A 6614-nucleotide genomic window follows, 5' to 3' on the forward strand; every position below is an offset into this window, starting at 1 on the left:
GGTAAATATTTTAACATTCCAAAGGCACCTAAGAATGTGGAGATGTGTTTTCCTTATCCATTTCAGATAAACTTAAAAAAAAAAAAAAAACAACTTTATCTTCAGAGTAAAATGTCTGTATATTTAATACTATAAGGTGCATTCTGGAAATAGGTATATTATTTAAAAAGTTTATATTCCTATATTTTGGATGATAATAGTCTTTTAGAACATGAAGAACAAAGCCATGTCAATGTCTATACTTATTTGGGAAGAAATAACCTGCTATGAAACAAAGCTAACAGTACAAACTCCTAGCTACTTAAAGCTAAAAATACAAACTCCTAAGCTGCTTGAAGTTATTGATTTATTTACATGATTAACTCATAAGAAATTAAACAATTTTATATAATAATTATAGATATAAGGTGTTCATCATTAAATTTATGTTGAGAAACCCCAGTATATGAAAAAGCAGATCACTGAACAGCTATTTTAAAACCTGAGTTTGTCAAGAATTGCTGGGGACAATTAGAATCAACAGAAATGCACTGGGATGACCCAGAGGATGGTATGGGGAGGGAGGTGGGAGGGGGGTTCAGGATGAGGAACATGTGTATACCCGTGGTGGATGCATGTTGATGTATGGCAAAACCAGTTCAATATTGTAAAGTAAAAAATTATAATAATAATAATAATAAAAGAATCAACAGAAAGTGTTAAGAGTTCTGAAGGAAGAGGTCTTAAATTATATATCAATTTAATCAACAACATCTCATTGGAGAATCAATTCATCTACATAAATTTTGATTTTTCATATAGGAAAAAGGAATAATATCTGTACATCATCTGGCTGCAGTTACAATAAAAATCAAATTAGAAACATTCTGCAAAAAGCCTTTGCTAAAATGAACAAAATATACACTTATTTGTTTTTCCTCCTGAAAGGAGAATGTGTTGGTGGTTTTGAACAGTTTATTCCGATATTATTACAAAAACAGTTTTAAAAATCCAATAAATAGCCAGAGAAAGGGTGAAAATTAATTATGAAGGAAATTCTCTGGGTCATTGGATATGTTCTATATGTAGATTTTCACAGTAGTTAGATTTTCAGAATTTAAATACACAGAATTTAGATTTTCATAGAATTTACACAGGTATAAATAATTGCTGAAACTCCTTTATATAAGATCTTTATATTTTACTATAGGCAAACTACCTTAAGAAAATAAAAAGTCTTAAAATATAAATGAGTGCCTTATCAGAAGGATGTTTCTTTAAAAATACTGATCCCTACCAAAAAAAAAAAAAAAAAAAAAAAGGCAATAATAAATAAAACAGTAAGAGAAAATAGGGTAATTATAAAAATAAAAAAAATCCTAGACTTTGTTACTTGATTATACTATATCATTTTAAATAAAATCATGAAATTCTAATTAATAATCTTTTCAGAATAATGATTTTGCAATAAAGAAAATTCACATTTACATTTTCCCCTTTCTATGCAACGGTGTATTGCCTTTTTAATCCACAGTTCAATAAAATGCAATTTTAGTAGCAAAACCCATCATCCTGATTTTACATTTTGTGCCTGTCATATGCATTGCTCTCATGTGCAACATCAAATCTGAGGTAAGAGATAGCTGATGGTGGAGCTGATGGTGGAGCATTTCTGAATGTATCTGGATTGTTTTATTTTTGTTTTACATTTTTCTGTAAATTGTAATTATATAAGTTCTAGGGCTTTGTAAAAAAAAAGTCAATATTTAAAAAAAAAAATCTTAAAGGACAAGAAAACAAATCAAACTCATTCTAAGACAATAATACATTTAATCTAGACGTTTGCTAGGGTTCTATATGAAATGAGATGATGTAACACTCAAATATTGTTTCCTACTTTTTAAAACCTGGCTTCCCTCATAGCTCAGTTGGGAAAAAATATGCCTGCAATGCAGGAGACCTGGGTTCAATTCCTTGGTCAGGAAGATCCCTGGGAGAAGGAATATGGCAACCCATTCCAGTATTCTTGCCTCTAGAATCCCATGAACAGAGGAACCTAGCAGGCTAAAGTCCATGGGGTCCCAAGAGTTGGACACGACTTAGCGACTAAACCACCACTACTTTTTAAAACAGTATAAATAATATTTAAACATGTTCCTACACAACTTTATGCATAAAATTCAAGAAATTTTACTCATGGCTGTGTTAAATTATAAAATTATGTGGTATTAGGATTGTGAGAAATGTTTTAATATTTGTACTCAGAGGGTGTTGCATCCTGCGAATACAGATGCAATTTGAATTGCATCTCCCTAAAGGACCATGGGGAGAAGGCAACGGCAACCCACTCCAGTACTCTTGCCTGGAAAATCCCATGGATGGAGGAGCCTGGTAGGCTGTAGTCCATGGGGTCACTAGGAGTCGGACATGACTGAGCGACTTCATTTTGACTTTTCACTTTCATGCACTGGAGAAGGAAATGGCAACCCACTCCAGTCTTCTTGCCTGGAGAATCCCAGGGACGGGGAGCCTGGTGGGCTTCTGTCTATGGAGTTGCACAGAGTCAGACACGACTGAAGTGACTTAGCAGCAGCAGCAGCAGCAGCAAAGGACCACGGAATCCTCAGCATCTCAAATATAGCCTTCTGTGGAAATGGGTCTCTACAGAAGTCATTAAGCTGAAGGGAGATCATTAGTGTGAGGCTTTAATCCAATGTTACTGATGTTCTTATGAGAAGCACGACCATGGGGAGAGAACTAGACAAGTCCAATAAATGAACACAGGAAGAATACCATGTGGAGAAGTAGGTAGAGACTAGGGTGACAGAGCAGAAGCTACAGAACACCAAGTATTGCCCTAGAAAACTAATACAGAGGGTACATGGGAGACTTTTAAATGGGAAACACCAAGACTGATTCATTCTGAAAAAATATCATGGAGACAGATAAAGCACTCTTCCCTCCTCCTTTTCATTCCAGGTTCAATGAAGTAAGAAGTTCATTTATTTATTCAAAAGTTGCTCAAATATATTTTTAGCTTATCAGAATTCTTCAAATAATACAATACCATGCAACATGTAAAAATTTTTTCTTTCGTTTCCTTGTGCTATTCTTACCAAAACATACTTTTACTAAGTAAATCTTAATGCCTGTATTTATCTCTTCAGTCACTCAGTCGTGTCTGATTCTTCACAACCCAATGGGCTACAGTACACCAATCTTTCCTGTCCTTTGCATCTGCCAGAGTTTGTTCAAACTCATGTCCACTGAGTCAGTGATGCCATCCAACCATCTCATCCTCTGTCATCCCTTCCTCTTCCTGCGTTCAATCTTTCCCAGCATAAGGATCTTTTCCAATGAGTAGGCTTTTTACATCAGGTGGCCAAAGTATTGAAGCTTCAGTTTCAGCATCAGTCCTTCCAAAGAATATTCAGGGTTTATTTTCTTTAGGATTGATTGGCTTGATTGCTTTGCATTCAAAAGGCCTCCTCGGAGCTTTGTCAAACACCACAGTTTAAAAGCATCAATTCTTCAGTGCTCACTCTTCTTTACGATCCAAGTATCACATCCACTGGAAAAATAATAGCTTTGACTATATGTACCTTGGTCCTCAAAGCAATGTTTCTGCATTTTAATATCCTGTCTAGGTTTGTCATGACTTTTCTTCCAAACAGATAGAGTCTTTTTAATTCATGGCTGCAGTCACCATCTGCAATGATTTAGAGCACAAGGAAATAAATTATCTCATTGTTTCCATTGTTTCCCCATCTATTTGCCATGAAGTGATGAGACTGGATGACTGTCAAAGACAGTGTACTTGCTTCTTGAGGCATGTTTTGTTTTTGTTTTATTATTATTATTATTATTTATTTTTTTTATGAATCTGAAATTATGTGAGGTTTCAACTCTTCCATTGAGAGAAGGATAACTATTTAATCTTGCATAACTTTCTTAGAACTCTGGGGTGGCTGCCCTGCATGGGTAGTTGTGGGATCAGTCAGTTCAGCTCAGTTCAGTCGCTCAGTTGTGTCTGATTCTTTGCGACCCCATGAATCGGACCACGCCCGGCCTCCCTGTCCCTCACCAACTCCCGGAGTTCACTCAAACTTATGTGCATCAAGTCAGTGATGCCATCCAGCCATCTCATCCTCTGTCGTCCCCTTTTCCTCCTGCCCCCAATCTCTCCCAGCATCAGGGTCTTTTCAAATGCATCAACTCTTTGCATGAGGTGGCCAAAGTATTGGAGTTTCAGCTTTAGCATCAGTCCTTCCAATGAACACCTAGGACTGATCTCTAGCATGGACTGTTGGATCTCCTTGCAGTCCACGGGACTCTCAAGAGTCTTCTCCAACACCACCATCAAATTTTTATTGAAAGTTCAAAACCATCAATTCTTTGGCGCTCAGCTTTCTTCACAGTCCAACTTTCACATCCATAAATGACCCCTGGGAAAACTATAGCCTTGACTAGATGGACCTTTGTTGGCAAAGTAATGTCTCTGCTTTTGAATATGCTATCTAGGTTAGTCATAACTTTCCTTCCAAGGAATAAGCATCTTTTAATTTTATGGCTGCAATCACAATCTGCAATGATTTTGGAGCCCTCCCCCCCCAAAAAAAAAAAAAAATCTGACACTGTTTCCACTGTTTCCCCATCTATTTCCCATGAAGAGATGAGACCAGATGCCATGATCTTAGTTTTCTGAATGTTGAGCTTTAAGTTGTGGGATACAGAGTGGCAATACATATACCATTTTATATTCACATCAAGACCAGTTGACAGTAATCTCAAACCACAGAGTTAGAGTCACATGGATCTTGGTCTGATATTTAGATTCACTACTTTCTAACAGTGATTTTGGTTAAATTGCTGAAAATATCAAAGTCTTGTTTCTCTCGTCTATAAAGCGGGCATGTCTAAGCTTCACAAAATATTTTGCTATAGCACAAATTAATATGAACAATATGTACCTGATACAGATAGTCACATTAATGGCCTGTGTGAATGTAATATTAAATTTATCCAAAAGATAATTTGATAAAAATTGTCCAGATCTTGAATGTTGACACACTTCGATTCACCAATTTTACTTCTAAGGATTTATTGTATAAATCTACAGATGTATGCTTGTTAAAAGGCACATATAAATAATTTCTACAAACAACAGTTTATAATTGCAAAGATTTTAACATTTCCTAAGTGGTCATTATGCTATATCTATAAATTAAAATCTGGTGTAGTTATCCAAAAAGGAGGTGAAATATTCACACATAAACCTACATTTTGTTCAAAATCTGGATTTGTAAAGGAAAACTTTTCCATCTGCTAATGGTGAATACCAGTTTGCTGTTGCCTAGATTAAAAATCTGTTACTGTTTTATATTTATATTAGCACTTATTGTACTTGTATTTTAGCATCTTATGCTCTTATGTATAGATTAAGCAAAGAAAAAAAGAAAAAGAAAAAAAAAAAAAGAATCTCTAGTAATACACCACAATTTGGTAGTCCTTTTTTCAGTTATCTCAACTATAGCTTTTAGTAAAGCAATTACCTTTCAATAAAAATAAATGCATTTTTAAAAAGCGTCCTTATAAAAACACAAAATATTTTAATGCAAAGCACTTCATAATTTAAAGCACCTAGAACAAACTTCCATGAATTGTAACCTGAGAAAAAAATTATTACAGTCAACTTGGGGCAATGCTTCATGTTTTCTGCAAGTCTACACTGTTATGTCCATAGGAAAAGTAGGCCAAAGAATTAAAAAGAATGCTAGTTATGCAGGGAGTATAAATGCCAGATGCTGTTGGCAAAACATTCTCCAGAGTGTGACATCTGGGTGCAATAACTTCCATACAGAGCTCCATCTGTAGCTAAAGCTGTTGACTCTGCTTTGGGGGAAGAAAAATCAGAAATAAAGAAGGCAGTTAAATTTTGAACTGTGCCAGAGATAGCACAAGGAGGATGCTGTCAGCATTCAAATTACATCCCTAGCCCAACTTGCTTTTTAATATATTGAAACTGTGTAAACACTAAACCATGGTCATTACAGTTATTTAGAGGTTAGTACATGGGATGGGCTGGTGGGCTTACCTTGTTGAGTATGGCAGAATAGAAGGATGTGCGCTCATCTTCTCCTGTGAGAACAGCAAATTTGCAACCAGCTGCTGAAGAATCATCTATAGGAGGATGTCGCAAACCACCAAAAATTGATACTCCATGTCCAAGGACAAAGAAGAAGCCCCAATAAGCCAGTAGGAAAGGTGCCAGAGACTCTTGGAGGACACACAAATAAATTTTTGTGCCCCAGCACCCAGGGGGAAGGAGTAGTGACCTCCACAAGAGATGGTGTCATACATTTCAGTTAGTGTTTGAATGTCTCCTGTGGAGACGTGGATCAGGATTAACCTGCTGCAGGGACAGGGGCACTGGCAGAAGCAGTCCTGGGAGGCATGACATGTTGGCATATGTCCTTTTAGAGGAGGACACCATTAGCTCAACCATAGAACCTGTAGCCCTACCATAGAGATTGCAGACTTTAGGACTGGGCCACCACAGGCAGAATAACTAACATGGAGGGACCACAGTCCCACCCATTAGCAGAAAATTGGATTAGATATGTACTGAGCATATT

This window comes from Bos indicus x Bos taurus, chromosome 9, assembly GCF_003369695.1.
Source record: "Bos indicus x Bos taurus breed Angus x Brahman F1 hybrid chromosome 9, Bos_hybrid_MaternalHap_v2.0, whole genome shotgun sequence".
Lineage (NCBI taxonomy): Eukaryota > Metazoa > Chordata > Mammalia > Artiodactyla > Bovidae > Bos > Bos indicus x Bos taurus.